This window comes from Notamacropus eugenii, chromosome 6, assembly GCF_028372415.1.
Source record: "Notamacropus eugenii isolate mMacEug1 chromosome 6, mMacEug1.pri_v2, whole genome shotgun sequence".
In the NCBI taxonomy this organism is placed as follows: domain Eukaryota; kingdom Metazoa; phylum Chordata; class Mammalia; order Diprotodontia; family Macropodidae; genus Notamacropus; species Notamacropus eugenii.
Genome location: NC_092877.1, coordinates 62,775,250 through 62,795,491, shown reverse-complemented (window position 1 = coordinate 62,795,491; position 20,242 = coordinate 62,775,250). Strand labels below are relative to the sequence as shown.

General features: G+C 36.6%; 1 protein-coding gene across 1 annotated transcript in view; it reads right to left on the bottom strand.

Annotated features, from left to right (window-relative positions):
* The window catches only part of ZNF518B (zinc finger protein 518B), a 50,605-nt gene extending 48,329 nt beyond the window's left edge, over positions 1 to 2,276 (bottom strand). The window contains exon 1 of the mRNA XM_072620232.1: positions 2,110 to 2,276. The gene's annotated coding sequence lies outside the window, so the exon portion shown is untranslated. The remainder of the gene's footprint in view (positions 1 to 2,109) is intronic.
* Positions 2,277 to 20,242: the final 17,966 nt, after the last annotated feature.

The following is a 20,242-nucleotide window of genomic DNA, read 5'->3' as shown; positions in this document are numbered from 1 at the left end:
ATCTGGACAGTCTACCAGAGCCATGTCAGGAAACTGAATCACTTCCATTTGAATTGTAGTAGGAGGATTCTGAAGATCATCTGGCAGGATAAGGTACCAGACAATGAGGTTCTTTCTCAAATTAATCTGTCAAGCATTCAAACTCTGCTTCAGAGAGTGCAACTATGATGAGCTGGTCACATTGTTCAAATGCCAAATTTGACTAGTCAAAAAAACTATTTTATGGAGGACTCACACAGGGCAAGGGTTCACATGGTTGTCAAAAGAAGTGATACAAGGACACTCACTTAAAAACAAGAGTCCATCTTAAAAACTTTGGAATTAATTGTGTGACATGGGAGACTCATACAGGACCATTCATCATGGCATACCCACGTCAGAGAAGGTGCTGTGCTCTATGAGCAAAACAGAATTGAAATAACTCAGAAGAAGCATAGGGTGCACAAATTTAGAGAATCCACCCCAAATGTTTACAGGGACTATTTGTGCTAGACTTGTGGTAGAACATTCTGAGTTCATGTTGGTCTGATCAGCCATAGTCAGACACACTGAAACTTGACTCTAGCATAATGTCATTTTGTTCCTCTTCAAGAACACAGGATAACAACCAACTAATCAATCATGTCCAATTTTTGATGACCCGGTGGACAATAGCATACCAATACTATCCATGAGTTTTTCTTGGCAAAGATACTGGAAACGGCAAAATAGTTTGCCATTTTCTTCTCCAGTGGATTAAGGTAAACAGAAGCTAAGTGACTTGACTAGGATCATACAGTTAGTAATTGTCTGAGGTCAAATTTGAACTTGGGTCTTCCTGACTCTGTGCCCAGTAGTTCATCCATCGAGCAACCTTGTTACTTCCTAGCGTAATGATATCTAACATTATTTAGGGTTTTTTTAAGGTTTGCAAAGTGCTTTAAAAATATTGCCTCATTTTGGCTTATAACAACTCTGTGAGCTAGGTGGCAATATTATCCTCATTTTAATAGATAAGGAAACTGAGAATGAGAGACATAAGGTAATTTGCTCAGTTACACAGCTAGTAAATGTCAGAACTAGAAAATCTGACTTCAGATCCTGCCTCAGCATTCAGTGCTCTGTCATTATACTACACTGCCTGGAAGAATGTAAATTTCCAAACTACTTAAGAACTTTGCCATATGGACTTTGTTATCCCTTTAAATCTAAACAATGTCTCCTCTCTGGGACTGGAAGAGACATCTTAGTTAGGTGGGTAATATTGTCCATGTCCCTGATGACCCCTTAAAAATTTAAAGCTCCTTAGTTTTGAGTCCCACCTCAAAGCAGATATTTGATCAGATGGGGTGATCCCTAAACCCATGCCAGAAGACAGAAAAGGAGTTTTTCTTTCCACCTCTCCATTGGCTATATTGTCTTGCAGAAGGTCTGCTTGGTCTGTAGGAGACACCCCAAAACTGTTGTCTGGAAATTACTGTTTAAGAGAGTAAGGGTAGAACAGCAATACCACTCCAGGTAGCTGCAAACACCAAGAGGCTGGTTGGTTGTTGCTCGTTCTCAAAGAGGACCAAAATGACATCACTAAGAGAAAGTCAAATTTCATTGTGTCTGACTGTGGCTGATCAGATCAATATGAGCTCAGAATCCTCTACCACAGATGGGACACAGATAGTCTGTGTGAACATTTGGGGTAGATACTTTAAATTTGCACATCCTACATTTCCTTTGAGCTGTTTCAATTCTGCTTTACTCATACATAGAGCAAAGCACTTTTTTGGGAGTGGGCATGCCATGCTGAGTGGTCCTGTGCCAGGGTCTCCTAGCTGTAGACACTAAGAGGCAATGACTGGAGGAAGGAAAAAATTTCAAGGAATGTGATGTCTGGCAGCAAATAAAAGAGATGGTCATGGATTCAAGGGAGAACTAGCACTGACAGTCAATGGTCGACCTGCACAAAGTACTCCATGAGAACAGAAAGGAAAGTGAGGCATACCTTATATGTAGTAACAGTAACTGTTACTGTAGTAACAGAGTAGTAACTGTAGTTACAGAGGCATACCTTACTTTGACCACAGGAATTCCCTGTATACACACTTCTCTACCATTGTATCATAAATTTGTACTCACGCTTCTCTTGGTCACTCTGTGGGAGAATGTACTTCAAGATTATTCAAATTATGTTTTTGTAACTTCTGTTCTTACTATACTTTTTAAGTAAATGCTCTTTCTTTGAGCTAATTATTTCTGCTAAGTAGATGCTGATAGAAAGTATCTGGTAGAGGTCTCATGAGCTTTAGCGTTAGGAGTCTACAGGAAACCCTTTGAACCTGGCTTTAGACACACCCCTTGGTGATCAAACCTGCTATTGTGATATCATCTATTATTTTCTGGGACAAACAGATAAACCAGTAGAGGGAGGAAGAGGGGAAGCAGTTGGAGATCACCTGCTCTCCCAAACGTGTACTATGTTTTGAGAAGGGAAATAGAGTCTTAGAATCAGGAGACCCTAGTTCAAGTCCATCCTCCTATACATAATAACTATGTGACCCCGGGCCAGTCACTTATTTTCTCAATAACCTCAGGCAACTCCCTAAGACCATAAGTTGCAAAACAGCACAAATCTGCATTGATAGAAGAGATTTTCCCACCTGGAGTTCTCTAGATCAATGAAATCACAGATCTTAATTTTTTAAAAAATTATACCACAAGGTACTAAGCATTAGTAATTAACCACTAACCTTTATCCAAAGATTGATTATATACAAGATACAATAGTAAACTGACTCTACAAATACTATAAGAATAAGCTAAGAGCTGAGATCTCATTCTGGAGATAGACGATAAAGAGTTACATTTTGAAAAGCTGACAAGTACATATTAAGCATCTACTGTACAGTGAGCACTGGAGAGACAAATAAAAGGAATAAAACACACCCTACTCACAAACTGCCTACATTCAAATGGAGGAGACAAATATAAGCACAGGCATATGCAAAATAAATCTAGCGAGAATAAATGCAAATAAATACAGAGTAACTGCATACAAGGTAGCTTGAAAGAAAGGGAACTAACAGCTAAGGAGATCGAGAAGGACTTCATATAGGTGATGTATCTTGAAAGCTATAAAACTGGAATTTGCCAGGACTCCCAGGCTTATGGCTCTACTGCAAATTGGCCAGAAGTATACAGTAGGAGATGGTGAATTATCTCTCCTTAGAAGCCTTCATTTGCTACACGATTATTTCCCAAGTGTATTTCAGAGGATTCTACCTATCTGTGAACCATCACATGTTTATTTAAAATCTCATAGCTAAAAAGGATCTCATTGAACATCTAGTAGGAGAGACAAGACTAAGGTCAAGTCATTTATCTCTTACTATGGACAAGTCACTTATCCTTTCTCTTCTGTAAAATGAAAAGGTTGGACTGGATGGTCTCTGAGATCACTTTCAGCACTAGAATTATAATCTTATTATATATTTTAAAATAAGGAAACTGGAGTTTAGTAATTAATAATACTTGGATTACCTAAATCCCAGTGATACTATGAGAAAAAGGCTTAGCAAACTCTAAAGCACTATAGTAATGAGTTATTACTTAGGAGTAATGAGGAATGGGTTGGCTAGGTAGACTAAAGTCTAACAACAGATCTGATTAGGAAGAAGTTGGAGGTTGACGGAATAGAGACCTAAACCTTGAAGAGACCTCAGTAGTCATTTAATTCAACCCTTTTTTTTTTTTCCAAATGAGAAACTGAGCTCAAAGGTTACCCACGTAGTTATCATCAAGCCTAGGATTTAAACCCAGGCCCTCTTGTTTCAGAATGAATGCTCAAAAAATCACCTTAGAGTAGTAGTGTTGAAGTTTAAACCCAGGGACATCAACAACTATTGAGGTTTCATGATGTGTTGTGGTGGAACCATTGCAAAAAATTCAGAGTCAAACCACCTCTAATCCAAGTATAGGCATTTATTGAGATTGACACCTCTTGTGAAGAGGGCTAAGTTCAAAGGGGAACCAGCAACTTTAGCAAAAAAAGATGGATTTTTATAGAATAAAGATGTAGTTACATAACAGAAGTTATGAATATCAAAAAAGCAAGAAGGAGTTGTTAAGGGATTAGGTAATGGAGAAGGGTTTGTTAAGATATTAGGTAATAGGGGAGGGGTCCCAGTCTCAGTGGAACTGCTCATGTGATTATCCACAATGCATACAAAGAAACTCATTTGGGGGGTATGTATATATTATAATGATATTATAATAAGCCTCTCTATAAGTTCATAAGTTCACTCTAGGTCAATTCTTTATTGCAAAGGTGCCTACTTAGGAAAAGTCTCTTCTATTGTTTTGGTGTCCACATCCCACTTGGGTATCCTGGTGCTGCTACTTTCTGATTAGCTGAGTGGTGAGTATTGTGGTCCTGTGTAGGACCAGTTGGATGTGGTAATGGTTGAGTGCATGGACACACCTGCCGTTTCTGTGGGAAATATGAGGAATGGGTCTGGGGGCAGTGCTTATGTAGAGGCAGTGGCTAGGTTCCCATCACATGAACATGCCTGCTGTTTCTGTGAGAACTATGAGTTTCAGGGACACACTTGCTGTTCTAGTAATCAGTGAGGCATATATGAAGAACTTTGGACATGGGCAGTGGGGGTGGGAGTGAAGGGGGAGGGGACTGGGTAGGTATAGTGGATCTGTAATGAAGTTAGCCTTTTGGGGTTGGGGGCAGCTCTATTAGGACTCTATCAGCAGCACCATGCCAAATGAACCTCTGCCAGGCCTAGAGGCTGAGGGCTACCCGAGTCTTCTTACCTCTATCCCGAGGTCTTCGGTTGGCCAAACCGGATGCTCGTATGAGAGAAAGGACGTTCCAGAGTCGAACAAGGGTTGAGCTTTATTTCAGGGTCTAGTTACAAGTGCAGGGGAATTCTTCCTTAGGAGGGAGCGAAGAATCTCCCAAGGAGGCAAAGATCTTACAATAAGAGATTGGAAGTAGAAGTATAAGCGGGGAGAGAGGGGGAGGGGAGAGAGGAGAGAGGAAAAGCGGAGCCTTGTTGTCCTGTCCGCTCCGCGCCCCTCCGCCCAAGAGAACTTTCAGGCTTTCCTGATCCTACTTAAACTCTTCAGCAGCATAGTTTGCATCTGAATACCATGCTGTTAGATAACAATAGTGTGCCCAGATCCGGGACAATCTCGAGGGCGGGGAGAGCTCTCTCCCATCACGTTTCTCACGGGAAGAGGCGGAAATACACGAGATAGCTCGGTTCACCTCGATTCCCAGTCGTTTCCTGGGGGGTCTCGTGAGAACTCTAAGATTTAGAAGTTCCCACCTTTACCCGCCTGAGACTGTCCACCTGGAATTGAGCTTCCATCCCCAGCAAACCTCTACTGAGATGTGGAGACATTTAGAAGTAGATTGAACCAAGAAACTTCCTTGCTTCAAGAGGTGCAATCTAGTTTATCAGAAATGAAACAAAGTGAGGGAGGGGGAATAAGAAGGGGACTGTTTACCCAGTATATATACCTCTCAGTGTGGCTCAATTTAACATTTTTAAAACACTTCTAAGAAGTCTTGAACTGACATGTTTGTTCTTTTCCTAAGTTCCATTATAATAGAGGCATACCACATTGGACCATTTTCCAAAGAAATTTCCTATGACAGATCCAAGAATTGCTATCTGATCCATTCAATATATAACTTTTCCAAAGTGTCCCCTAAAAATGTCTGCTTGAGAGAGGATTCTGGGAAGATGGTGGAATGAGACAGAAAATTACCTGGCTTTCCCAGATCTCTCCCAAACAATATAAATTAACATTCCAAAGTAAATTTTGAGCAGCAGAAATAGTTAAAAGTACTGTAAAGCAGTTGTCAGCCTAAGACAACTTGGGAGAATGTTAGGAAAGATCTGACCTCCCAAGGAGGTGTCTGGCCTGTCTGAAGCATAGATACCACAGAATCAACAAGCCCTGGGGGCAGCTGTATCAGGGTCTGCCTCAGTTTCAGGAACTTTCACCTCACAGACAATATGGGGATCAGAACTAATTAGGGGAAGATTTCAGGGCCCTCTGCTGCTGCTGGACTCAGAGCCCAGAAGCACTGAACAACCAGATCTTAGGCTATATCTGTGGGCAAGGAGAAGCAAGCATATACCAGTGAGTGTGGTCACAGAGGTCAAGGATCTGCTGTCTATGGATATTTGAAGAAGAGCTGGGTCCCTGATTTTTGTTCCAAGGCAGAGGTGTAAGCTGAAGATTGTAGCCTCAAAAGGGACCTCAAAGAGTAGGAGCTTTTGTGGTGACAGCATTGCTGCAGACCCTATTCAAGGCTCAGGTGGAGAGGAGTATCTGACATCAGGCCCCCAGATAGAGCTCAGAAAACAACAAGATGAAAAACTAAAACTTGAGACACTAAAGCTTGAGACTACACCTCAGTTCTAGAGCCTGGCTCTAACACAAAATTAACAGCCAAGAAATAAGTCACTAAAAAATGTGTAAGCAAAAGAGAAAGAACCTGACCATAGATATCTATTATATCATAGAGAAGATCTGAGCTTAAACTCAGAAGAAGATAATGAAAATAAAACAGCTACTTCTATGTCAAATAAAAATGCCAAATGGTCACAAACCCAAAAAGAGTTCTTAGATGAGCTTAAAAGGACTTTAAAAACCAATAAGAGAAGTTGAGGAAAAATTAGGAAAAAAAATAAGAGTAATAAAGAAAATTATGAAAAGTCACCCAATTAGAAAAAGAGATCTAAAAACTTAAGGAAGAAAATGATTCTTTAAAAATTAGAATTGGGTAAAAGAAAACTAATGATATCATAAACCACCAAGAAATAATAAAACAAAGTCAAAAGAATGAAAAAATAGTAGAAAATATGAAATATCTCACTAGAAAAGCTACTTAGAAAACAGATCGAGGAGGCACAATATAAGAATTGTTAGACTACATTAAAGTTATGATCAAAATAAGAGTCTAGACATTATACTTCAAGAAATTATTAAGGAAAATTGCCCTGAAGTTTTAGAAATAGATGGTAAAACAGAGACTGAAAAAAATCTACCAATCACCATCTGAAAAAGATTCCAATATGAAAATTTACAAGAACATTATAGTTAAGTTTCAGAGCTGTCAGGGCAAAGAAAAAATACTACAAGTAACTAGAAAAAAACAATTTAAATACTATGGCATTACAATCAGAATAACTCAAGATTTATCAGCTTCTACATTAAAAGACTGAAGGGCATGGAACATTATATTCTGAAGAGTAAAGGAGCTGGGTTTGCACACAAGAATACCTAACCCAGCAAAGCAGAATGTAATCTTGCATGAAAAAAATGGATATTTAATGAACTAAAGAACTTTCAGGTATTTGTGAGGAAAAGAGCAGAACTGAATGGAAAATTGACCTAAAGAATCAGAAGAAACTGTAAGAAGATAAACATTAAAGACCAATCATAAGGAATTTAATAAGGTTAAACCAATTCTTATATGGGAAAATGTTATCTATAATTCTTAAAAATGTTATCATTACTTAGTTTGAAAGAACATACATAGAAGGCTTGGGGTTGAGTATAGTGGAATGATTCTAAACAATAAAACTGGGCAGGGAGAGGTAAAATGGAGCAATTATTTCATATAAATGAGGTATGAATGGGAAAAGTGTTACAGTGAAGCTGGGAAGGGGGTGGAAGGTTGGCAGTGCTAGAACTTATTCTCATAAGAACTGGTTTAAAGAGGGAGTAACATACACATCTAAAAGGTATACATAACAGTCTTGTTAACTTACAAAGAAATAGAAGGGTGAGGAGATATGAAAAGAAAGGAATACAAAAGGGTGTGCAGATCAAGGAATAGAAGGGGAGAGTACAATGGAGGGATTCTTAGAAAAGGTGCAAATTAGAGAGTCAGTGACTTAGAGAAGTCATTAGATGTTTGAGGAGGGATAGGATAAAAAGAGAGGGAGAAAAGGATAAATAGTGAAGAAAAATAGGATGGAGGTAATTATAACTCTGAATGTGAATGGGATGAATTCACTCATAAAATGGAAATGGATAGAAAACAAGACTCTGGTAATATGTTGTTTATAAGAAATACATTTAAAAATGAGAGATAAAAGAGAGAGGAAAAATAAAGGGGTGAAGTAGTAAAATATATCTCAGCTGATGCAGAAAAAAGTGGTAGCAATCATGATCTCAGACAAAGTTAAACTAAAGTAGATTTAATTAAAAGAGATAAACAGGAAAATGATGTTATAATGAAAGGTACTACAGATAACAAAGTAATATTAATACTAAACCTATGCAAGAAATGCTGTGGCATCTAATTTTTCAAGAAAAAGCTAAATGACTTACAGGTGGAAAGAAATAGCAAAACTGATTTCAATCATCCCCTCTCAGAACTGGATAAATCTAATCAAAACATAAATAATAAAGAAGTCAAGAAGATGAATAGAATCTTAGATGAGCTAAATATAGGCATCTGGAGAGAACTGCATGGGGACTAAAAGGAACATATCTTTTTCTTAGTGCCATGTGGTACATTTACAAAAACTTACCATATATTACGGGATAAAACATTATAGTTAAGTGCAGAAAAGCAGAAAAATTAGATGTATCCTTTTCAGGTCATAATCTTATAAAAATTATATTTAACAGGGGACCACAGAAACACAGATTAAAAGATAATTGGGGTCTAAACAAACCAATCTTAAAGAATGAATGGGTTAAAGAACAAGTCATAGAAATAATTTTATTGAAGAAAATAACAATAATGAGACAACATACCAAAACTTATGGGATGCAGCAAAAGCAGTAATCTGAGGAAAATTTACACCTCTAAATGCCAATATAAATAAAATTGAGAAAGGCAGACCAATGAATTAGCTATACAGTTGGAAAAAAACTAGAAAAAAAACTAAAAATGTCAATGAAATATCATATTGGAAATTCTAAATATTAAAGGAGAGATTAATAAAATTGAATGTAAGAAAACCATTGTATTAATAGGAGTTAGTTTTTATGGGGAAAAAAAGAAAACAATAAAATAGAAAAAACCCAAAGGTTAATATGATTTTTTAAAAAAGAGAGAACAAAATCCAATAACTAGTATCAAATAGAAATGGGTGCGTATACCACTAATGGAAATGAAATAAAGCAATTATTAGGAGTTATTTTGCTCAACTGTATGCCAATAAATTAAGCAATTTAAGTGAAATGGAAGATTACTTACAACAATATAAGCCCCCTAGATTAACAGAAGAGGAAACAATATTGAAATAAAGCTAATTTAGAAAAATAAATTGAACAGGCTATAAATGAACTTCCTAAGGCAAAAAAAAGCATCTGAACCAGATGGATTTACAAGTGAATTCTACCAAACATTTAAAGATCAACTATTTCTAATATTAAATAAATTATATGGGATAAATAGGCAAAAGAAAGAGTACTAACAAACTCCTTTTTATGAAACAAATATGGTGCTGGTACCTAAACCAGGAGGAGCAAAATCAGAGAATGAAAATTAGACCAATTTCATTAATGAATATGGATGCAAAAATTCTAAATACAATACTAGCGAGGAGCCTAAAACAATATATTACAAAAGTTACACATTGTGACCATGTGAGATTTATAACTGGAATGCAAGGATGGTTTAACATAAGAAAAACTATTAACAAAATTGATTATATCAATAAAAAAGCAAGAAAAAATATGTGATTATATCAATAGATGCAGTAAAAAACTTTTGACAAAATACAACACAACACTCTTTCCTATTAAAAACACTTCAAAGCAAAGGTATAAATGGATTTTTAAAAAAATGAAAAGAAGCATCTACCTAAAACCATTAGCAAGCATTATTTGTAATGGAGATAAGTTAGAAACTGTCCCAATAAGCTCAGGAGTGAAACAAGGATGCCCATTATCACCAAGATCATTCAATTTTGTATTAGAAATACTAACAATAGCAGTGAGAGAAGAAAAAGAAATTTAAGGAACCAAATGGACAGTGAGGTAAAAACGATCTCTTTTGCAGATGATTTGATGACATACTTGGAAAATTCAAGAATTTCAACTAAAAAGTTAGTTGAAATAATAATTTTAACAAAGTAGCAGGATGTAAAAAAAGCCTACATAAATGATCAGGATTTCCATATATCACCAATAATACTCTATTAGAAGAGATAGTAAGAGATACCACCACATTTAAAATAATTGTAAACAGTATAAAATAACTGATACCATAAAACTAGGAGATGACTTTATAAAAAAAAAAACAATAAAATAGATAAACCATTGGTTAATATCACTTAAATGGTGGCCTTCTCTAGTGTGAGGTGGAAAGGGAGGGAGAAAAAAATAAAAAGTGCACAGCAGAGGACAAAATAAAACTCAGAAGTACAGAAAAGCAGGGCAGTTTTGAAAACAATGTTTACCGTTCATTACATAGATTTTATTATTAAAAAAAGTAAAGTGTGATTCATCATTTTGGACTGAATTCTCTTTTTGTGTTCTGTTGTGTACATAGAAAAGCTTTTTTTGTCTTTTTGTATTTAAGTTCAAAACAAATATAAACTTTAAAAATTGATTGGAGACTAACCAACCTAATCTTAAAGAATGAATGGGTTAAAGAACAAGTCATAGATACAATAAATAATTTTACTAAAGAGAATGACAATAAAGAGACAACATACCAAACCTCATGGAATGCAGCAAAAGTAGTAATCGGAGGAAAATTTGTATCTCTAAATACTCATAGCAATGAAATAGAGAAAAAGTAATTCAATGAAGTGGGTGCACAATTGAAAACACAAATAAAAAAATCCTCAATGAAACACCAATTTGGAAATCCTAAAAATTAAAGGTGAGATTAATAAAATTAAATGTAAGAAAACCCCTGAATTAATAAATAAAAGTAGGAGATGGTTTTATGAACAAAAACAATAATATAGATAAAGCCGTGATTATTATGTTTTTTTTTTTAAAGAGAAGAACAATATATGGCAAACATTACATATTGTAACCATGTTGTGCCACATTAAACCAGGAATGCAAGGATATTTTCAAAACTAGTAACATAAGTCCACTTGGTGTCAGAAAATGTGGACTTAAAGAAGAGGGAGTCAGAATCTTGGAATTCTGTTTCCTGACTTTGTGCAAAAAGATTCCCCCTCTCTGAACTCCAATTGCCTCCTCCGTAAAATGAGGGGTTTGGGTGAGATGATTTCTAGGATTTCTATCAGCCTTGGCATTGTCCCTTCTGAGGGCCTTTCCAGCTCTGACATTCTGTAGGCTTAAGCCTTGGGCTTTATAAGCTTTTTTTTTTTTTTGTTATACAAGATATTGGCTTCTTGTGTGGAATCTGATGCTGATACTGGCACCCTCAAGGCCTTCTGCTGGTTTGCTTGGGCATGGTCTGTACTGGACTGTGCTCCACTCTCACTCTCGTGCAAAAGATCTTTCCTGCCAACATTCTAAGTTGTCTTTGGCTGGAAAATTGTCTTACTTTGTCCTTTTGTGGGTTCTTCCTCTCCAGAATTTGTTTTGAGGCATTATTTAAAGTTGTTTGGAGGGAATCCGGGGGAGAGCTCAAACGAGTCCCTGCCTTTTCTCTGCCATCTTGGCTCTGCCCCACTCCAGGGGGTTCTTAACCTGGGGTCTGTGAATTTCAGGACATTAGTAAATATGAATGGGAAAAAAATTCTTTATTCTAACCTCTAATTGAAATTAATAATTTCATTAAATTTTGAATGTAGGCGACAAACATTATTCTGAGAAGGAAACAACTTTTTATGACAGAAAATGGAAATTTTCAATATGATCATTAAAGGAACATATAGCTCGACTGTTTATTACTGTATGTATGGACATTCAGAGTTAGAAAGGATTTTAGAGAACCTCTCTCATTCATTCCCTTCCCATTTGACAGATGAGGAAATGGAAATTCCCAAATGTTATGTGACTTGTCCACTATGACACAAGTAGTAAGTAACAAAGTCAGAATTCCCATCTAACTTCTTACAAATTCAAGGCTCTTTTATTTTATACCATACTATCTCCTCTTAAATAGAACTGAAACATTCATCAAAGATTTATTTTGTCTACTACATTGAAAACCCTATGCTACACTGATATGAAGGAGAAAAAAAAACAGTCCTTGCCCTCATGGGTTCACAATCTAGTTGAGGGGGGAAGGGAGTGAGAGGTGTGAGTCATGTATAAAAACAAATATGATATAGGATGTAGTAAGGAGGGGAAGAATGAGTCATGTATAAAAACAAATTCAAAACAATTAGTTCAGAGAGTGTCGAAGTAAAATTTGAAGATGTTAAAAATATTCTTATTTGGGAGGGGTTGAAGAAATATCAGAAAAAACTTCATGAACATGTTCTTATTGGGATTAATACATTAATAGTATAATGGAAAGAATATTGGGCTAGCATCAGGAAACATATTCTAGACGTAGCTTTATTATCAAACTGACTGCATTACCTTTGGTACACTAGTTCACCCCTTCTGACTTCAGTTTCTTCATCTGTAAAATGACAATATTAGGCTAGATAATCTTTGAGATCACTTAGAGTTCTAATACTCTATAGATTTTTTGTTTTGTTTAAAAATACATTTTATCAAAAGTATATTTAGGTCCTGATAAGTACAAGTAATGAATCACCGTGAAGTAGTCACATGGATTCAGATTGCACAGTTTGAAGTTATAGTTGTGTAGAATATGATAATTGGTCCCATCACAATGGAAATATTCAGTGTGAATTGAAATAGTGCATCCACTTCAGAGAATTCAATTGTTTTGGCATTTTCTTTTTTTTTTTAATTTATTTTTCTCCAGTTACATGTAAAAACAATTTTTAACATTTGTTTATAAAACTTTGAGTTCTAAATTCTCTCCTTTCCTCCCTCCCCATTCCCCCCCCCCCACTTTGAGAACTCAAGCAATTCAATATAGGTTCTTCATGTGTAGTCATGCAAAACATTTCCATAATAGTCATGTTGTAAAAGAAAATATAGACAAAAAAAATCTCAAGAAAAATAAAGTAAAAAAAGTATGCTTCAATCTATATTCAGATGTCATCAGTTCTTTCTTAATGGATGGATAAAATTTTTAATTATACGTCCTTCAGAGTTGTCTTTGATCATTGTATTGCTGAGAATAGCTAAGTCATTCACAGCTGATCATCCTACAATATTGCTGTTACTTTGTGCATAGTACATTTCACTTTGCATCAGCCCATGTAAGACTTTACAGATTTTGCTGATAGCATCCTGCTCATCATTTCTTATAGTACAACAGTATTCCATCATAATCACATACCACAACTTGTTTAGTCATTCCCCAATTGATGAATTTCCCCTCAGTTTCTAATTTTTTGCCCCCAGAAAATAAACTGCTTTAAATAGTTTTGTATATATGGGTACTTTTCCTTATTTTTTTTTTAATCTCTTTTGGTATACACATCTAGTAGTGGTATTGCTAAATTAAAGTTATGCATGGTTTTATAGCCCTTTGGGCATAGTTCCAAATTGCTCTACAGAATGGTTGAATCACTTCAGAGTTCCATCAACAATACACTAATGTCTCATTTTTCCCACATCCCCTCCAACATTTGTCATTTACCTTTTCAGTCCTATTAACCAACCTAATAGGTATGAGGTAGTACCTCAGAACTGTTTTAATTTGTCCAATCAATAATGAGTTAGAGTATTTTTACATATGGCTATAGATATATTACCCAAAAACTGATCATATCTTTTGATGATTTATCAGTTGGGGAATGGATCTTATTTTTATGAATCTGACTCAGTTCTCTACATGTTTGAGAAATGAGGCTTTTATGAGAGAAATTTGCTTAAATTTTTTTTCACTGTTACTATTACTAAATGTATTACCCTCCATCCTATCCCTCCCTCGCCTTTATTCTATTCTCTTTCTCCTTTCACCCTGTCTCTCCTCAAAAGTGTCTTGCTTCTGACTACTCCCTCCCCCAATCTGTCCTCCTTATTACCCTACAAAACCAATGTGATGCCCACAGCAGTTGCTATGAATATACATTTGTATCTCCATGGTTGGTTCACAAAATATAACAAACACTTCCTCCAACACAAAATCAAAATATTTATTTGAAACACCCCTGTTAGGATACCAGAAGGCAAGATTTAGTAAGGTACTTATCACCAAACCAGGTGATGTTTCTTTTCATCAAGCCTCCCAAGAGCAAGTTCCCCCAGGCAAGTTCTTCTCTCCATCCATTTCTCTCTCCAGCCTGTTTCTCTCTCCACCCACTCCTTTTCCTCCAAGCAATACAATATACACTGTTTCTAATCAAAGAATCATGTTGAAAAGTTTGGAAATCAGCAATTAATCAGAAAGGTTCTGGAATGCCTGTGACTCAGAGCCTTACTGACGCTGCACCAGGGGTTCACGTGAGGCCTATTAATGGGCAGGGAAGATCTTATATCTCATTAACTCTCCTCCCCTCCCCCCTACATTTATCACCTTCTGCTCCCACTTTCCTGTAGGGTATGACAGATTTCTATACCCAATTGTGTGTGCATATTATTCTGTCTTTGGGCAAGTTTGGATGAGAGTAAAGTTCACTCTCTCTTCTTCTCCTTCCCTTTCTTCCCTTCCACTGTGAAAGCTTTTCCTTGCCTCTTTTATATGAGGTAATTTACTCTATTCTACCTTTCCCTTTCTCCTTCTCCCAGTACATTCCAGAGGATTCATGCTTTATACTAATCTGGACCTAGATATATACAAAACAAAAGTAATTCCTTCATTATCAATTTTTTTAATATTTTAAAAATTCATTTATCTGTGTGTATGTATATATGTATATCTATCTATCTATATCTTCACACACACATATTCCCTCCAACTATCCAACTGCTGAGAAAGAACTCATGAGTTACAAATGTTATCTTTCCATGTAGGAGTTTACACAGTTCGACTTTAATAAATTTCTTATGGTTTCTCTTTCCTGTTTACCTTTTCATGCTTCTCTTGATTCTTGTATTTGAAAGTCAAATTTTCAACCCCAGTCTTTTCAACAAGAATCCTTGGAAGTCCTCTATTTCACTGAAGTTCCATTTTTTCCCCCGAAGCATTAAAATCAGTTTTGCTAGGTGGGTGATTCTTGGTTTTAATCCTAGCTCCTTGGACCTCTGGAGTATCATATTCCAAAGCCCTCCTATCTCTTAATGTAGAAGCTGCTAGATCTTGTGTTATCCTGATTGTGTTTCCACAATACTCAAAATGGTTTCTTTCTGATTTTTGCAATATTTTCTCCTTCACCTGGGAACTCTGGAATTTTTGATTACAATCCTAGGAGTTTTCCTTTTGGGATCTCTTTCAGGAGGCAATCAGTGGATTCTTTCAATATCTATTTTACCTTCTGGTTCTAGAATACCAGGGCAGTTTTCCTTGGTAATTTCTTGAAAGTTGATGTCTAGGTTCTTTTTTTTGATCATGGCTTTCAGGTAGTTCAGTAATTTTAAGTTTTCTCTCCTAGTTCTATTTTCCAGGTCAGTGGTTTTTCCAATGAGATATTTCACATTGTCTTCTATTTTTTTCATTCTTTTAGGTTTTCTTTTATAATTTCTTGATTTTTCATGAAGTCATTAGCTTCCATTTTCTCCATTCTAATTTTGAAAGAATTATTTTTGTCAGTGAGCTTTTCAACCTCCTTTTTCCATTTGGCCAATCCTGCTTTTTAAGGCATTCTTCTTCTCACTGGTGCACATTTAGGGTTAGGGTTTTTTAAAATGTCAGATAGACATTTAAAATTCATTATGTCCTAAACTAAACTCATTATCTTTTCCCCAATACAACCTCTATTCCTAATTTCCCTGTTATTGTCAAGGGTACCACAATTCCTCCCAGTCACCTAGGCTCACAATCTAGATGTCCTTGACTTCTCACTCACTTCCCATATTCAATCAGTTGCCACATCCTGTCATTTCTACCTTCATAGCATATCATATATGCACCCCCTTCCCTCATCTAATACTTCCACCACCCTGGTGCAGACCCTCTTTACCTCATATCTGGATCATTGCAATAGTCTTATCATTGGTCTCCCTGTCTCTCTTGTCTCTCCACTCTAGTCTTCTTTCACTCATCTGTCAAATTGATCTTATGGTCAGCTCTGACCACATCACTCCTTACCTAATAAACTCCAGGAATTCCATTTATTTTCAGGATCAAGAATAAAATCCTGGTTCACTTTTAAAGCTCTTTACAACCTGTCCCCTTTGTACCTTTCCAGTCATCTTACAACTTATTACTTCCTCTCCCTGTACTCTACAATCCAATGACACTGGTCCCCATTCTGTTATTCACACTAGCCATTCCATTTTCAGAATCCAAGTATTTTCATTGGCTCTCCCCCTTGCCTGGAATTCTTTTCCTTTTCATCTGTATTTCTTCACTTTCTTGGCTTCCTTAAAGTCCAAGCTAAAATCCAGCCTTCTGCAAGATGTCTTTCTGGATCTCCCTGCAAATGTCTTGCTTGTCTATAGTTGCTTGTACATTGTTTCCACCATTAGACTGTGACCACCTTGAGAGTGAAACTGTTTTTGTTTTGTTTTATTCTGCTTTTTCTTTGTATCCTAGGGCTTAGCCTAATGCCTGGCACATAGTAGGCACTTCAAGTTCATTGACTTAACATGATACTTTGAACATAGTAGACACTTGACAAATGCATAAGATATTAACTGAAAGATAAGCAAGAGGAGTAGGGCCAAGATGGCACAGTAGAAGCAGGGACCTGCTAGAGCTCTCCCCCCAAACCCCTCAAAAAACCTGTAAAAAATGACTCTAAACAAATTCTAGAGCAGATGAAGCCACAAAATGACAGACTGAAGCAAATTTCCAGCTCCAGACAATCTGGAAGGTCGACAGGAATCTATTACACCAGGCTAGGAGCAGCATGAAGTTTGACATGGACCACGCTGGTTTGAACAGAGCTGGAGCAGACCTCAAGGGACTGAATTGCTGACAGCTAGGGTGGTTTCCAGTCTTTTCAACCCACAAATGCCAAAGATGACTTTGAAGGTCAGTGGGAAGGGTCTTTCACCTGACTAAGAGGGAAGTTTGGTCTGGCCTCAGCCCCAACCTGGCCCCAGCCCCAGCTCCAACCCCAGTCCTGGCCCCAGAGGTTGTTTCTGGATCCTTCCACTTAGCAAAAGGATTAAAAGTCAAGTATTTGACTGGGGAAATGAACAAATAGGGGGAAAAGAAACCAACTATAGATTCTTACTTTTTTTGGTGTAGAAGCATTTTATTATGTCATTGGTGATGAGGAAGATCAAAACATACAACCAGAAGAAGACAACAAAGCCAAAACTCCTACATTCAAAGCCTCCAAGAAAAATATTAATTGGTCTCAGGCTGTGGAAGAACTCAAAAAGGGTTTTGAAGATCAAGTAAGAGAAGTAGAGGAAAAATTGGGAAGAGAAATGAGAGTGATGCAAGAAAATCATGAAAAATGGGTCAACAGCTTGCTAAAGGAAACCTTAAAAATGCTGAGAAAAATAACAGCTTTGAAATTTGACTAACCCAAATGGCAAAAGACATCCAAAAAGCCAATGAGGAGAAGAATGTCTTAAAAGCAGAATGGGCCAAATGGAAAGGGAGGTCCAAAACTCACTGAATAATTCCTTAAAAATTAGAATGAAGAAAATGGAAGCTAATGACTTTATGAGAAATCAGGAAATTATAAAACAAAACCCAAAGAATGAAAAAATAGAACACAATGTGAAGTATCTCACCGGAAAACAACTGACCTGAAAAATGGATGCAAGAGATATAATTTAAAAATTACTGGACCAACTGAAAGCCATGATCAGAAAAGAGCCTAGACATCATCTTTCAAGAAATTATCAGGGAAAACTGCCCTAATATTCCAAAACCAGAGGGTAAAATAGAAATGGAAAGAATCCACCAATCACTTCCTGAAAGAGATCTCAAAGGAAAACTCCTCGTAATATTGTGACCAAATTTCAGAGTTCCTTGGTCAAGGAGAAAACATTGCAAGCAGCCAAAAAGAAACAACTTGAGTACTGTGGAAACATAATCAGGATAACACAAGATCTAGCAGCTTTTACATTAAGGGATAGGAGGGCTTGGAATATGACATTCCAGAGGTCCAAGGAGCTAGGATTAAAACCAAAAATCACCTACCCAGCAAAACTGAGTATGATACTATAGGGGGGGAATTGGTCATTCAGTGAAACAGAGGACTTTCAAGCATTCTTGATAAAAAGACTAGAGCTGAATAGAAAATATGACTTTCAAATACAAGAATCAAGAGAAGCATGAAGAGGTAAAAGGAAAGAGAAATCATAAGGGTCTTACTAAAGTTGCACTGTTTACATTCCTACATGGAAAGATAATATTTGTAAATATATATACATAGATAGATAGATATATACATATACATACACACAGGGGCATAGGGAGAGTTGAATATAAGGGGATGATATAAGAGAGAAATATATTGGAAGAAAAGAGAGGAATATATTGGGAGAAGGAGAAAGTGGCAAAACAGAATGAGGTAAATTATCCCTCAAATAAAAGAGGCAAGAAAAAGCTTTTACAATGGAGGGAAAGAAGGGAGGGGGCAGGAGAGGGAAAAGAGTGAACCTTACTCTCACTGGATTTGGCTTAAGGAGGGAATAACATGCATATTCAATTGGGTATGAAAATGTATCTTACCCTACAGAAAAGTAGAGGGAAAGGGTATAAGTGGAGAGATGGGGATGGAAAGATAATAGAAGGGAGGCCAAATAGGTGAAGGGGGTAATTATAAGTAAACACTTTTGAGGAGGCATAGGGTCAAAGAGAGAGTAGAATAAATGGGGCATAGGATGGGATAGAGGGAAATAAGTTAGTATTTTACAACATGACTATTATGGAAATATTTTGCATCATTACACATGTATAATCTATATTGAATTGTTTGCCTTCTCAATGGGGATGGGTGGGGAGAGAGGCAGGGAGAGAAGTTGGAACTCAAAGTTTTAAAAATGAATGTTAAAAACTATTTTTATGTGCAACTGGGAAATAAGATATGCAGTCAATGAGGTATAGAAATCTATCTTGCCCTCCAAGAAAATAGAGGAGAAGAGGATAAGAGAAGGGAGGGGTGTGATAGAAGGGAGGGCAGATTGAGGGAAGGGGTAATCAGAATGCATACTGTCTTGGGGTGGGTGGAGGGGAGAGATGAGAGAAAATTTGGAATTCACAATCTTGTGGAAGTGATGTTGAAAACTAAAAATAAATTAATTAAAAAAAAGAAATATAAAGCAAAGTTCTTAGATGAGAAGGTAAAGTTTAGATATAAAATTGTAATTATAATTTGACTCCATCTTGTGAGCCAAATACATTATCATCCTCCATTTTGCATTGTTTCTTGTCAATCATGTACATTCTGGTATACTATGGGACACAAGCCATAGAGTTTCCTATAGCCTGAATGTGTCCATCACACAGGGGCATATGGGTAGAACATTCTAGGCAAAATGGAATGTTCTGGCCACAGGATTTCTTATCCCAAACACAAGTTCCTCATTCCTAAATGCTCTAACCTCAACTTCTCTGTTTTACTTCTCTGTTCTAACGACAAGGATTGCATCAATCACTATCCAATTAGCATGAAGGAATACCTGTGTTACTATATGAATTGACTATATGAATACTGGGTGAACTGTCAATAGAGTCCTTGGCTACTGAGGCACCTTGGATGCCATTTATTGGCACCTCCTAGTTAAGCTAATAAATTGATCATGCTGAGAACTTTATTGCCTCAGTTTATCTTTATTGCATATTTCTATCATGACAGAGACAGCCATGGAAGATTTGAGAAGAAATGAAAAAGTTTGGGAAGGCCTCTATAGAAAGTAAGATAATGATTTAAATAGGGAAGTACAAAAAGATAGCCTCTTTTTAGTGATGGCCCAGTTCAGATGTTGTAACCTAAACTTGCAGTAGATCCAGTTCACAGTTTTGTGATTTTCTTCAGTTTCATTCAGCAGTATGTGAGGAGAAGTGAAGGCAATAGGGAATGAGAGTAATTCAAGGTGGAATTTGGCAGGGCAAGATGTTCAATAAAATAAGGGGCCAAGGGACTTCAGAGAAGAAGATACAGCATTGAACTGTAGAATTAAACTGGTTCGTCAATATGGGAAAGAGAAAAATTTGTACCCAGTGCAGGGGTAATAACTTGGAAAAGAACTGAGG